Below are 16,160 nucleotides of genomic sequence, written 5' to 3' on the forward strand. Positions count from 1 at the left end.
ACAGTATTATACAGGGATAATGCTGGGATAATGCTGCTAAGCTTCAGTGGGGTTATGCTAGGACACAATCCCGTTATGCTGGTGCTTGACTTGGTTGGTTGTCGCCTTGCCTTAAGTAACCTTGACATCGTGCCAACTACTGTTTAATTATCTTTGTCTAAGATGGGTCCACCAGTCCATTATGCTTACATACACACAGTCTCTGCACATATGACTCTATGTGAATAAATCAACAATAGCTCACCTTTGATACAAGGTCAGCCGTTGTGGCTTGCATATAAAGTCTGATAAACTATAATAAAGTTGGTGATACCTTATTTTTTTATTTACATTTGTGACATTTAATAATTTACATATGTATTGTTTACAATTGTAGTAAAATATGTCACATGAGATCTGATATCATAGCTTTCACACGTCTTTGAAAAATCTAGCCTGGTAAAAAAATTATGCTTCAGAATGAATTTCACTGGATCAATAAACCCTTTATGGCACGTTCAAACATTTTTGATTTTCTGGTTCATCCGAAGAGCAGGGGACTGGTGCCAAATCATCCACAGGTAACGAAATGGATGATGAATCATCATGTGATAGTTATCTGCTATTTCCCGGACGTTTGCATGATTTGTCTGTCATAACGTTTGACCAGTAAAATGTGTTATGTGATAACGGATATAATCGAGACTCTATAGCAGAGATTATGGAAGAATTCTCTAGTCTTATTCGTATTATTTATCAACTGTATGTTTATACTAGAGTCATTCTGCACAGTATCATATGATGATGCCCTCATGCTGACGCCCAGAATGACAGAAACGAAACTTAACTGTGCATACAATATTAGTGATGGGCATTCCGAGTCTTTTCGGTGTAGGCCAAACGGTTCTTCGTTGAAAAAGCTTAAGAATCGACCTACAACCACAAAAAATAGCTAAATTGAATTCAAATAAACGTTTACCTGGGGCCAAATTCGATGGCCTGCAAAAAAATCTGGACTAGATTGACGCATTCTCCCCCCTATTTGTTGTTTCTGCCCTGAATATTCGCCCTCCTTAGATAATTATTTTGTAACTTCTCTGCAGAAAAAAATTATTTTGTGCTCAAAAAGCAGTAGCAGGAGGGAAAAAGCAGTACTAGCAGTATGCAAATCAGGGAGCCAAATGATCGGCTCTTTCACCGATGCGATTCGGTTGCCGACGTTCACCAAAAAGATCCGTTCAAAAAGAGCCGTTCGTTCGCGAACAACCCATTACTAAATTATATTCCAGCGATGGGAGGGATTTATTGTCCCCATATCCACTATAACAGATACAACGGAAGAAACTGGAGTTTCAATTTAATGTGAAATGTCTGACTGTTAAAACTCCTGAAACTATTGCGGTGAGTTCAGCATTTTAAAATGACTTAATTAACCATGTGTGGGTTATAAGCGAACGTTTTGAAAATAATTGTAAATGTGACGAACCTGCGACTTCCTTCTAGATCAAACCAGGAATTACTTGATGTTGCATTTTTTATTTATTTATGAAAACAAATGATCTAATTGTTTCCTGGTGAAAGGTATGCAAGGTAAAGCGGCCTATAAGATCCGTCCAAAACGTGTACGCACAAATATTGGACCATATGTGTCGTTCATACTTTTCGCATTCTTAGCTCGGCTCTAACAATTTCTGTAAACTGTAAACACATTCAAATGAATAGAGGACGGGTACGGAGCCGCGTTGGTTGGGAATTTGAGCTGTGCGTCCATCGTGGACCGTGGTCAATAGATCCATATAGCAAGTTGGGGGCGATGAAACAACAGAAGCACATTAATTTTCAATGAATGAAGCGAAGTGCGCGGGAGGACCGTTGGGCGATGCTAGAATGGCCAGAGAGGGAGAGGAAGAGGAAGAGAGGCCCAGCTCGGCAGAAAATCTGTCTCCCTCTAGCAGGTGGCGTTTTTTCGTTGTTTCGCCCACCAAGCAAGTAGTTTGGTCAACAAAAACATTTATGGCTTATTTGCTACACGAGGCTTATTTGATGGAATAGGCGTTTTGTAAGAATGTACTGATATAAATAGGACACGTGACATATCGGTCACTGAGAGAAAAAAAACTTAATATCAGAGTTGTCTCAATATGGTTTTGCATATTCATGACATGAGGCTCGTAGCTTAGCATATCTTTCCATTGAATACTGGTGGTTGACGTCAACAACCTAATCTAATATATATAAAAAAAACATTAAAATAATGAGATGTATTCACCAATCCAAAGAAAGGATAGGTGGGAGCTAGACAGCCCGCAGTGGCGCTTTGTGGACAAAGACTCCCATTGTTTAGGGCGGAGAGAAATCTATCTTGTCAGTATATCCATAGTCTTTGGAATGGGCGAGGGAGCTTGAACAGGGCTGGACCAAAGTTGGGAAAACTTTGTACTTGCTATTGACCAATCAACTCTCACTATAGTTTCCAACCCCTAGTGGATTGGCTGTTGATACTTAGCACTACCTAGCCTGGTTGCTAGCTTGCTATCACCAACATGAGGGCGAAGAAATCTTGACTATCTGAATTTACGAGTTAAAAGGATCTCGGCTATCGCAATCGGACACTGGTGTCTCAGCGTCTGTGGACTATGATTTAAGAGTAAACAATAGTCCACAGACTGCTTTACTAAAGAAATCTCTGTTGGCCAACAGCCTATCGACCAAACAATCGACCAGTCAACTAAATGGGATCAGTCTTAGTTGACTCCATTGCTTCCAACAGTTGTGTCAAGTTGTCTGGGTGTCCTTTGGATTGTGGACCATTCTTGATACACACATCTTTTGTCTTGCCTATTCACCCTCGGAATGGCACACACATACACAATCGATGTCTCAATTGTCTCAAGGTTTAAACATTCTTCTTTAACCTGTCTACTCCCCTTCATCTACACTGATTGAATTGGATATAACAAGTGATATCAATAAGGGATCATAGCTTTCACCTGGACTCACCCGTACAGTCTGTTATTGAAAGAGCAGGTGTTCCTAATGTTTTGTACACTATTTGTCTTTAAATAGGCCTACCTCCTTTCTGCATTGGATTCAGGCCTCATGTCTGGGGTGGAAAATTAACTTCTGAAAGATTCATAATGACATCTTAGATTTAAATCTTTACAAAACAGCAATAGTTTCTTTGCAAAGAAGACACACAGGTTTGGCATTGGAGAAATGCTGTACGATGAATATCTTTTAATAGAGTAGGTAGGTAAAATCTTTCCTCATCAATAGCGCTTCAAGATTGGCACACCTGAGCACTCTGGAGCAGGTTTTCATCAAGGATCTCTGTACTTTGTTCTGTTTATCTTGGCCTCGATCCTGACTAGCCTTCCCCAGCATGATGCTGCCACCGCCATGCTTCACCGTAGGAATGGTGCCAGGTTTCCTCCAGACGTGACACTTTGCATTCAGGCCAAATAGTTCAATATTGGATTCATCAGACCAGAGAATCTTGTTTCTCATGGTGTGTGAGTCTTTAGGTGCCTTTTGGCAAACTCCAAGCGGGCTGTCATATGCTTTTTTAGGAGGAGTGGCTTCCGTCAGGCCACTACCATTAAAGGCCTGATTGGTGGAGTGCTGCAGAGATGGTTGTCCTTATGGAAGGTTCTCCCATCTCCACAGAGGAACTCTAGAGCTCTGTCAGAGTGACCATCAGGTTCTTGGTCACCTCCCCGATCAATGCCATTCTCCCCTGATTGCTCAGTTTGGCAGGATGGCCAGCTCTAGGAAGAGCCTTGGTGGTTCAAACTTCTCCCATTTAAGAATGATGGAGGCCACTTGTGTTCTTGGGGACCTTCAGTGCTGCATACATTTTTTAGTTTTCTTCCCCAGATCTGTGCCTCGACACAATCCTGTCTCGGAGAACTATGGACAATTCCTTCGACCTCATGGCTTGGCTTTTGCTCTGACATGCACTGTCAACTGTGGGACCTTGTATAGACAGGCCTTTTACAAATCATGTCCAATCAATTGAATTCGCCACAGGTGGACTCCAATCAAGTTGTAGAAACATCTCAAGGATGATCAATGCAGACAGGATGCACCTGAGCTCAATTTCGAGTCTCACACGGAACCCAAACTGGCTGCGCACGTGCGCCATCGTGCATAAATATATTTATTTTGTCCCCCCACACCAAATATGATCACGACAAGCAGGTTAAAAATATCTAAACAAACTCTCAACCAATTATATTAATTCGGGGACAGGTCGAAAACCATTAAACATTTATGGCAATTTAGCTAGTTAGCTTGCACTTGATAGCTAATTTGTCCTATTTAGCTAGCTTGCTGTTGCTAGATAATTTGTCCTGGGATATAAACATTGAGTTGTTATTTTACCTGAAATGCACAAGGTCCTCTACTCTGCCAATTAATCCACACATAAAACGGTCAACCGAATCGTTTCTAGTGGTTAGTGGTTAGAGCGTTGGACTAGTAACTGGAAGGTTGCAAGTTCAAACCCCCGAGCTGACAAGGTACAAATCTGTCGTTCTGCCCCTGAACAGGCAGTTAACCCACTGTTCCTAGGCCGTCATTGAAAATAAGAATTTGTTCTTAACTGACTTGCCTAGTTAAATAAAGGTAAAATTAAAATCTCTCTTCCTTCCAGGCTTTTTTTTCTCTTGACTTTATATTGCGATTGGCAACTTTCATAAATTAGATGCATTACCGCCACTGACCTCGTTCGTCTTTCAGTCACCCACGTGGGTATAACCAATGAGGAGATGGCACGTTGGTACCTGCTTCTATAAACCAATGAGGAGATGGGAGAGGCAGGACTTGCAGCGTGATCGGCATCAGAAATAGAACTGATTTATATTTTAGCCCTTGTTAATGCAGACGCTTGTTGGAGCGCGCAATAATTGAATAACGTAGATTTCTAAATTTATTTTGCAATACGTACGCGACCGGTGTGGTCAGCCTGTCAAACATAGCAAAGGGTCAAAATACTTATGTAAATAAGGTATGTTTTTTTATTTTAATACATTTGCTAAAGTTCTTGCTTTTTCATTATGGGGTATTGTGTGTAGATTTCTGAGGGGAAAAAATAATTTAATCAATTTTAGAACAAGGCTGTAATGTAACAAAATGTGGAAAAAGTCAAGGGGTCTGAATACTTTTCGAATGCACTGTAGCTCCCCAATACCGTCTGATGAATATATTTAATTTAATACATAAATGGTGACCACAGCCTTTCAATATACCTCTGAATCGTGTTCTAATGCGATTTTTCCCACCCTGCTCCATGTATTCACTGTATTCGATTTCAAATTTGGCTCCCAGTGCAGCTAGTTCCGGGGGTATTTTGACGCTTCTGACAGTTCCTTCTCTGTATGTTCCGAGACGCGTACACGTTTGCTACCCTGATAGACTGTCTCTCAGACACAGGATGTTGGTGGCACCTTCATTGGGCAGAACAGGCTCGTGGTAATGACAGGAGAGAAATTAGTGGAATGGTATAAAATACATCAAACACATGGTTTCCAAGTGTTTGATGCCATTCCATTTGCTCAGTTCCGGCCATTATTATGAGCCGTTCTCCCCCCCAACAGCCTCCTGTGCTATCAGAGTACCAAACTGTACACATAAGCACAGCAGAGTTATAGAATATTGGACCGTTGGCTTTCATACTTTTCTAATTCTCAGCGCAGCTCCAGCAATTTCTCCAACTGTCAACACATTCAAATGAATAGAGGACAGGAACCAAGAGACACGTTGCTTGGGTATTGTGGGGAGGTGCGCATTCAGGCTGTGCGACTCCCGTGGATGGTGGGGGCCGGACTATCGCTTCCTCATTAACGCTTAAGATTGAACAGTCAAAGACAAAGGTTTCCTCTGAAGTAGCCTACATGACAGCAACTTCAGATATTTTACTGTTACTGGAAGCACATTGCTGGACTGTTGGGACTTGGAAGTGAAATGTGATGGGAAAGTATACACTGTCTTTTTTCTTTAAAGAGCGACTGAATGCACAGATGTGTTAAGAAAAACAAGATTTCAGTCTTGGGGGTGTGGTTCATGTGGCAGTTACTGATGTTTGTCTCCCATGAGACACCCTAGTAACAAAGCCAGTATTTATTACTTCCTCAAAATAGTAGTGCTGAGCGATTTAGTGTTTTGAGGTCATTTCGGTTCGATTATAAAACATGTATAATGGTTTTCGATTTCAATTTTGATAATTTTTTAAAACATTAAATGCATTATGAAATAGAGCTTTTTGATGGAAATTACAAGGCCCAAAAGAGTTAGCATTCAACTGCCAAAACATTGCAAATATTCCATTGTCTCTGTCAAGTCCACATTAGGTAGACATCAGTAGGGAAATAGGAAATTCATATGAAATAATACAATATTTAAGGTGTGTATGTTACTTAGTTTTTATTTGATGACTTTATTATTTTTCATTTCATAAAGTCTTCATCTGATCTCTGCTCAGGCAGTAGCAGTCTGCCAGCCAGACCTAACGTTATCTATGTGCTCCCCATACTGTATTGTATGTCTTTAGTCATCCTATTTAGCTACCTTGCCTAAGTAGTCTATGCCAAAGAGCTGTCTGACAAAATCATTTTACTACTTCTTCAAAGGCATACTTTCACGAACTGTCTCTGTCCCTCTCGTCATTGTGTAGATTCCTCTCTCATGCGGTCTATATGGTCTGTGTGTATCTAAACTAATGACACGTTTACATCTTAAAGTATTTCATTGTGCAGTAAGTCTTCCTGTCTTGCCCCGCTACTGAACGAACAAGTTTAGCGTTTGTGCAAAATGGAGGAGAGACTTTTTTAAAATTCAAGACAGGATACATATATTATTTCAGGTGATAAAAGATTAAACATGTTTTGTTTAACTACTTTATCCACAACTTGTTTCTCAAAATTTATAGCAAGTCAAGCAAACTTGCACTGCAGAACAACTAGCTAACTAAAAGCTAGGCTAGGTTGAAGATACCATTGTAGCTAGCGAAAATACCGATAATACCTAATAATTATCATCAAAAAGCAAATGTCATTACAATCACAATAAACTTAGATGCATTATGCAGAAATAGCTCTGCCATTGCTAAAATTTCAGTTTATGTGACAAAACAAGAAAGTATAGTGTAGAGCAGTGGTTGTCAACCTTTTCTGAGTCAAGATCACTTTCTGAGTCAAAAATCTGAGTCAAGATCTACCGCTCAGGTAAAAAAAAATATTTAAAAAAGACTTAAAAAAACATAAGCCTATTCAACTTTGACCAATTCAAAACAGTTCTGTAGCAATACGATTTGCGCAGTAGGCTATAGGCCCAATACATTATCACTGCACATTGGCTATGCTTGAATTGCCAATGTTTTTCTTCTCAGACCATTTTGAGAAAAAATTTAATTTGCTGTGTCTCTCTAGTCATGGTTTTAAAAGTTTTGAAATCTCACAGTATCAACTTTTTACAGTCTTCTTATAGTTCTTTTTACAGTCTATGTCTCGAGGAAACCTTGCAGGCACAGTGATCTGAGCTATCTGTTGGGCCAGTTTATAGATGCAGTTGATTTGCTCTCTGGGCCTGCCAGATAGGTGGAGTTCTACCTACAGACACATGAAATTGGTCAAAATGAGAACATTTTGCCTTCCTGTCGATAAGGCTGCTGAAGGAAGTGCATCTACCGCCAACAGCGCAAAACAAATAAAAAAATTGGAACGCAAGGCATTATCATATTTTTTTTTTTACAGAAATGTTTGGTAATCGACTAGGTTGGTGACCACTGGTGTAGAGAATCATTGTACCACCTTAACCACTGTGAAATATATTTTCCATAACCCAAAATATTGTAGATTCATCTGTCTGGAGTTGGTGTACAAAACCTAAAGTTCAAGACAAACAGGAAGCATAGAAATGTCACACATAGAACAGTTCTACAGCTTCTTAGACATGCTTTCAATGAGAATGACAGATCTATAACACAAATTTCTATGGTCATTTGGTTGGGTCGCCCAAAAAGTTAAGTATTGCAGCTTTAAACGGGAGGCAACAGTCATATAATATAATTGGCTTAACAGCCAATGTGTATTATTTAACATTAACTATTAAAATAGTAGGTAAAGGTAAAGCCCCACGTTATCTCAGCTCACTGGTCACCATAGCAGCACCCACTCGTAGCAAGCGCTCCAGCAGGTGTATTTCACTGGTCATCCCCAAAGCCAAGTCCTCTTTTGGCCGCCTTTCCTTCCAGTTCTCTGCTGCCAATGACTGGAACAAATTGCAAAAATCTCTGAAGCAGGAGTCTTATATCTCCCTCTTTAACTTTAAGCATCAGCTGTCAGAGCAGCTTACCGATCATTGCACCTGTACACAGCCCATCTGTAAATAGCCCACCCAACTACCTCATCCCCATATCATTATTTGTTTTGCTTCTTTGCACCCCAGTATTTGTACTTGCACATTCATCTTCTCCACATCTATCACTCCAGTGTTTAATTGCTAAATTGTAATTATTTCGTCACTATGGCCTATTTATTGCCTTAAATCGCTAACCTTACTACATTTGCACACACTATATAGATTTTTCTATTGTGTTATTAACTGTACGTTTGTTTATCCCATGTGTAACTCTTTGCTTTATCCTGGCCAGGTCCCAGTTGTAAATGAGAACTTGTTCTCAACTGGCCTACCTGGTTAAATAAAGGTGAAATAAAAAAATATACATATATTTTCATATTTTTCTGTGGTTTAGTAACTTCTTGTTCATCGACGAACTCCGGCTGGACTGAAGACAATGTAGAGTTAGAAAAATGTCAAAAGTATGCGGTGTCCTTCAACCGCAAATTGCATTTCCACTCTATTGTGGATGTCCACATTGAAATGCATGACATCCAGCGCATCGTAACAGAGTGCTTATGGGTAATATGAACAAGGCTTAACGTAGCAGGCTTAAAAGTGTATTCGTCCAGAGATCTGCATATAATGACGAGATGCTCATGTCGCCGCCCTTACAATGGGGTCGTTGTCCCAAAGGCGGGAAGGCAGGCGACAAGCTTAGGTCCAAAAAAAAAAAAAAAAAATGCATTAGGATTATTTTTTACAGATTTTTGGTGATAGTGAAATCTCCCTCTTCACCTCTTGCTCTATGATTCATCTCCGTCTTGAAAAAAATTGCCGCAATGGATTATTGTCATTGTAGTTACTGCATTTCTGAGCAGAACTAGATTGAATATTTGCTGAATGAAAACTACAACTCCCTCCAGCCCAGCATCCTACATCAAATAAAATAAAATGTAATTGTATTTATCACATGCGCCGAATACAACTGGTGTGGACTTTACAGTGAAATGCTTGCTTACAAACCTTTCCCAATGATGCAGAGATAAAATAGTAACTAACATGAGGAATAAAATAAAATACACAAGAATGGAGCTGTATACAGGAAGTACCAGTATCAGATCAATGTGCATTGGTACTAGGTACTAGATACTTGAGGTAGATATGTACATAAAGCCAGGGTAAAGTGACTAGGCATCCAGATAGATAATAATAAGAGTAAAATAGAGTACCAGCAGCAAACGATGAGTGTAAAAGTGTGTGTGTGTGTGTGTGTATGTACAGTATGTTTGTGTTGTGTCGGTATGCGTGTGTGTGCGCGTATGTAGTGTTTGAATGTTGGAAGTGACAGTGGAGTGTGTGTGAGTTAGTGTGTATATAAAGTCTAGTGAATGTGCATAGGGTCAGTGCAAGATAGAATCAGTGCAGATAGTGTGGTTACTATTAATTAGCTATTTAGCATTTGTTTCAGAGCCTGTTGGTCCGAGAGCCGATGCTCCGGTACCGTTTGCCGGATAGTAGCAGGGTGAACAGTCTATGGCTTGGGTGGCTGGAGTCTTTGGCAATTTTTTGGGTCTTCTTCTGACACCACCTTATATAGAGGTCCTGAATGGCAGGAAGCTCAGCCCCAGTGATGTACTGGGCTGTCCGCCAACCGTGTTGAGGGTCAGCGTGGAGGAGGTCTTGTTGCCTTCCCTCACCTCCTGGGGCCGACCCGTCAGGAAGTCCAGGATCCAGTTGCTGAGGGACGAGTTCAGTCCCAGGGTGTGTATCTTGGGGATGAGCTTGGAGTGGACTATAGTGTTGAATGCTGAGATGTAGTCTATGAACAGCATTCTCACGTAGTTATTTCTCTTCCTCAGGTGGAAGAGGACAGTGTGAAGTGCAATTGATATTGCGTCATCTGTGGATCTGTTGGGGTGGTATGCGAATTAGAGTGGGTCTAGGAAGATGGTGTTGATGTGTGTCACGACCAGCCTTTCAAAGCACTTCATCATTACAGATAGTCATTTAGGCAGGGTACTTTGGAGCTCTTGTGAACAGGGACAATGGTGGTCAGCTTGAAACATGTTGGGATTACAGACTGGGACAATGAGAGATTGAACATGTCTGTGAAGACACCTGCCAACTGGTCTGCACATGCTTTGAGAACACGCCCTGGAATTCCGTCTGTTAACCGGTTTAAATGTTTGGCGACGGAGAGCGAGATCACACAGTCATACGATGAGCTTCGTAGCTGGTGAAATAGGATTCCACCTTCCTCCTATATTGTCCTTTTGCATGTTTGATGTCTCGTCAGAGGTCGTAGTGGGATTTCTTGTATACGTTCATGTCTGTGTGTTGTTCATCGTAAGTGGTAGTTACAGCTTTTAGCCCAGCACTGATGTTGCCTGTAATCCATGGATTTGGTTGGGATATGTTCTTATAGTCACTGTGGGGATGACATTGTCTATGCACCTATTGATGAAGCCTGTGACTGTTGTGGTAAACTCCTCAATGTTATCGGATGAATCCCAGGACATATCCCAGGCTTGTACAAGTAAAACAGTCTTGTAGACTTGTTTCTAATTCGTCTTACCACTTCCGTATTGAGCGGATCACTTGTACTTCCTGTTTGAGCTTTTGTTTGTAAACAGGAAGCAGGAGAATTAAGCCACGGTCAGATTAACTGAAGAGAGGATGAGGAAACAACATTATGACAAAGCAAAAACAGGTTTCTATACATTTTTTCAAATGTTTCATTTTTTAAAACTGAAATATCACATTTACATAAGTATTCAGACCCTTTACTCAGTACTTTGGAAAAAATCACCTTTGGCAGCGATTACAGCCTCAAGTCTTCTTGGGTATGACACTACAAGCATGGCACACCTGTATTTGGGGAATTTCTCCCATTCTTCTCTCCAGATCCTCTCAAGCTCTGTCAGGTTGGATGGTGAGCGTTGCTGCACAGCTATTTTCAGGTCTCTCCAGAGATGTTAGATTGGGTTCAAGTCCGGGTTCTGGCTGGGCCACTCAAGGACATTCAGAGACTTGTCCAGAAGCCACTCCTGCGTTGTCTTGGCTATGTGCTCTGGAGCAGGTTTTCATCAAGGACCTCTCTGTACTTTTCTTTGTTCATCTTTGCCTCAATCCTACTCTCCCAGTCCCTGCCACTGAAAAACATCTCCAAAGCATGATGCTGCCACAACCATGCTCACCTTAGGGATGGTGCCAGGTTTCCTCCAAACTTGAAACTTGCCAATCAGACCAAAGAGTTCAATCTTGGTTTCATCAGAACAGAGAATCTTGTTTCTCATGGTGTGAGAGTCTTTAGGTGCCTTTTGGCAAACTCCAAGCGGGCTTTTGTGTGCCTTTTACTGAGGAGTGGATTCTGTCTGGCCACTTGACCAATAAAGGCGTGATTAGCGGAGTGCTGCAGAGATGGTTGTCCTTCTGGAAGGTTCTCCCATCTCCACAGAGGAACTCTAGAGCTCTGTCAGAGTGACCATCGGGTTCTTGGTCACCTCCCTGACCAAGGCCCTTCTCACCCGATTGCTCAGTTTGGCCGGGCGGCCAGCTCTAGGAAGAGTCTTAGTGGTTCAAACTTCTCCCATTTAAGAATGATGGAGGCCTCTGTCTTCTTGGGGACCTTCAATGCTGCAGACATTTTTTTTGGTACCCTTCCCCAGATCTGTGCCTCAACACAATCCTGTCTCTGAGCTCTACGGACAATTCCTTCAACCTCATGACTTGGTTTTTGCTCTGACATGCACTGTCAATTGTGGGACCTTATATAGACAGGTGTACCTTTCCAAATCATGTCCAGTCAATTGAATTGACCACAGATGGACTCTAATCAAATTGTAGAAACATCTCAAGGATGATCAATGCAAACAGGATGCACCTGAGCTCATTTTCGAGTCTCATAGCAAATTTTTTAAACAGGTCACTAGATGTAGGCAAGGCCATAAGTAAATAGGTCAACTGGGATATGACTAAAGAGTTAATCAGGGTGATTTTTCCATAAATAGACCGGTATTTTCATTTCCATGGTATCTATTTTTGCTAACTTTCTATTAAAATGTATTTCTTTCTTTCGGGATTTGTATACCGAGTATGTCCACATCACCGTCAGACCATTTTATTGGTAATGTAAAAGTTTGGGAGTGGTATATGGCCAATTTACCATGGCTAAGGGCTGTTCGAATGCACTGTGCCTGGATACAGCCCTTAGCCGTAGTATATTGGCCATATGCCACAACCCCCCGGAGGTGCCTTATTGCTATTATAAACTGGTTACTAATGTAATTAGAGCAGTCAAATGAAATGTTTTGTCATACCCTTGGTATGCGGTCTGATATATCATGGCTGTCAGCCAATCAAGCACAGGCTTGAATCACCCAGTTTTATAATACATAATATAGTACACTTGTAATCCAGAGAGGTTAGAAAAAGTATCTAGATCCTCTGTAAGGCTTGTGGAGGGATCCAAATTGTGGATTTATTAAAAAAAACATGAATCATCAAAAACAAACGACACCTTTGTTTTTAAGCCATGGATTTCGAATCCCTTAATATTATTGTTGGATCTGATTTTAGTAGCTAACATTTCAATGTCCATAATAAATACAGCTGATGTTGGAAGTTTACATACACCTTAGCTAAATACATGTAAACTCAGTTTTTCACAATTTCTACCATTTAATCCTGGTTAAAATTCCCTGTTTTAGGTCAGTTAGGATCACCACTTTATTTTAAGAATGTGAAATGTCAGAATAATAGTAGAGAGAATGATTTATGTTCAGCTTTTTCCCCCATCACATTCCCAGTAGGTCAGAAGTTTACAAACACTCAATTAGTATTTGGTAGCATTGCCTTTAAATTGTTTAACTTCTTATGGCTTGGGGGCAGTATTTTCGACATCTGAATGAGAAGCGTGCCCAAAGTAAACTGCCTGTTACTCATGCCCAGAAGCTAGGATATGCATATAATTGGTAGATTTGGATAGAAAACACTCTAAAGTTTCCAAAACTGTTAAAATAATGTCTGTGAATATAACAGAACTGATATGGCAGGTGAGGAAAATCCATCCAGGAAGTGGGATTTTTTTTTATGTGGGAAGTTTTCAATTGAATGCCTATAGAGTATCTAATGGGTTAGGCCCCAGATTGCAGTTCCTATGACTTCCACTAGATGTCAACAGTCTTTAGACATTGTTTCAGGCTTGTTTTCTGAAAAATGAAGAAGAATGTGACCTTTCTGTCAGTGGACTGGAGAATCATGCAGTGCTGGGTTGCGCGCGTGACCGAGTGCGAGCCCTTCGTTATTTTTCTTTCTATTGAATATGCTATTTTCCGGTTGAAATATTATCGATTAATTAGACAACTGCCAACCTACGGATTAATTATAAACATCGTTTGACATGTTTCGACGAACTTTACCAGTACTATTAGGATGTATTCGTCTGCATGTTAACCGCCTTTGAGACAGCTGGGGTCATCCCCCTCTTCAAAGGGGGGGACACTCTTGACCCAAACTGCTACAGACCTAAATATATCCTACCCTGCCTTTCTAAGGTCTTCGAAAGCCAAGTCAACAAACAGACTACCGACCATTTTGAATCCCACCATACCTTCTCCGCTATGCAATCTGGTTTCAGAGCTGATCATGGGTGCACCTCAGGCACGCTCAAGGTCCTAAACGATATCTTAACCGACCTCGAGGTCTACAAAAAAAAATTCTGAGGTCTTGGCTGATTTCTTTTGATTTTCCCATGATGTCAAGCAAAGAGGCACTGAATTTGAAGGTAGGCCTTGAAATACATCCACAGGTACACCTCCAATTGATTCAAATGTTGTCAATTAGCCTATCAGAAACTTCTAAAGCCAAGACATCATTTTATGGAATTTTCCAAACTGTTTAAAGGCACAGTCAACTTAGTGTATGCAAACTTCTGACCCACTGGAATTGTGATACAGTGAATTATAAGTGAAATATTCTGTCTAAACAAGTGTTGGAAAAATTACTAATGTCATGCACAAAGTAGTTGTCCTAACTGGCTTGCCAAAACTATAGTTTGTTAACAAGAAATTTGTGGAGTGGTTGAAAAACGAGTTTCAATGACTCCAACCTAAGTGTATGTAAACTTCCAACTTCAACTGTATGTCCCCATTACCAGTAAAACATAATCTAGACCTATTTCTTTCACTTACTTGCTGTGTTGTTTCGTTGTTGATTTGTTCAGTCGTTTCATTCTCAACCAGGATTTCTATGGAACGCCGTTTGGGTCTTTGCGTGTCAAAAAAGATACTAGAGTCAAATAATACTATTTCACGTGTCAAATAACACTTTCACGTGTCAAATAACACTTTCACGCGTCAAATAACACTTTCACGTGTCAAATAACACTTTCACGTGTCAAATAAGCTTGTTGACCAATCTGGACCTAAATATGACTGCATGTCACATAATAATTTAATGCATTAATACATTTTTTACGTAGTTATTACACATTGATTACACTATCACTCGTATTTCATATGTCACAACGATTAATCGATATGTATGCTATGATGCTGGTAAAGTTGTCTCGCGCACCTACAGTGCTGGTCATAAAAAAAGCTAGCTAGCTCATGGCTGCAAACAATGTTCTTCCTAAAAACATAGCAAAACGACATAATCTGGTTCAGTAGCTATATTTAGCTAGCTAACTATATAGCTAGGTGTCATCTAAAATAACCCTAATTTATAAAACAGTTGTTATTTGATTAATGGTGGTCGGACCCATCTATGAGAAGCTAGCCACAATAAGGATTAGCCGCAATAGTGAATTGTGCGGTTAGCCTTCAAAATAAAAGTATGTCATTGACATTTATGCAAATGAATACAAATAGTAGAATTATGCCTTAATTGAATAGATCATGCTAAACGAGGTTGGAATGTTGTCATATAAAATCAACAAAAGACAATAATTTGTTAATTTGACAAAAATCTGTTGAAATCACACTGGATGTATTATACTTTAGAAATGCATTAGGGGCAAACGTATTTCACTGTACACCCTTACTTATGGATTGTGGATCAATGACATGGGTTATCAGTCTACTCAGTGACACCCAGAGAACATTAGCGTTGTAGCTCTTATTGCGGGACTCTGAAACAACTGTGAATTGAGCCACATTTATTTTCAACCTATGTGTATTGAACACTATTCCTGAGGATAAACAATACTGCGTGGATGTTTTGGAGTTTGATAACTCTGAGGAGGACGTTAGAAAAAAATATATTGGGTATTAAGTAGACTGATACCTCATTTCATGGATCCCCAATCCTTAGGTAAAACTGTACAGTGCAATATTAATGTCAATACACATAATAGGCTGACTGGAGAGGTGATTTCACACAATCACAGTCCCGCGATAAGAGCAACAACGCTAATATTTGCGTAAACTCTTCAGAGTTGTGTTCTGTGGGTGTTACCGAGTAGACTGAAACCCCATTTCATTGTTTCACATTCCAACCTTGTTTAACACCATAGATGATGCTCTTATCCAGAGCGACTTACAATTGTATCAAGTACATTTTCCCTCAACATAGTATTTATCAGCAAAGTTTGTGCTAATGGGAAAGACAAGTTCTGTTTTTTTAAAGATACTCTTCGAAGTTGGGTTTCGGACGTTTTCTGAAGATGGGCACCTGCCCTGAGAACAGTCTTGGTTTCCACTAATGCAATACAGCCAGAATGAATCTAAGATAACTCAATAAATCTTGAATTAATTTTGACGTTATTGCCGAGGAGGTTTTAGTTACTCAATTTTACATCTAGCTAAGGTGTTTGGTGCATCATGTGCATCATGTTGTCT

General features: G+C 40.2%; 1 protein-coding gene across 1 annotated transcript in view; it reads left to right on the plus strand.

Moving 5' to 3' along the window:
• Positions 1 to 1,248: 1,248 nt before the first annotated feature.
• LOC139413840 (3'-5' exoribonuclease HELZ2-like) overlaps positions 1,249 to 16,160 on the plus strand; it is a 35,766-nt gene continuing 20,854 nt past the window's right edge. The window contains exon 1 of the mRNA XM_071161634.1: positions 1,249 to 1,380. The gene's annotated coding sequence lies outside the window, so the exon portion shown is untranslated. The remainder of the gene's footprint in view (positions 1,381 to 16,160) is intronic.

The sequence above is a fragment of the Oncorhynchus clarkii genome, chromosome 7 (genome assembly GCF_045791955.1).
Source record: "Oncorhynchus clarkii lewisi isolate Uvic-CL-2024 chromosome 7, UVic_Ocla_1.0, whole genome shotgun sequence".
NCBI classification, from domain to species: domain Eukaryota; kingdom Metazoa; phylum Chordata; class Actinopteri; order Salmoniformes; family Salmonidae; genus Oncorhynchus; species Oncorhynchus clarkii.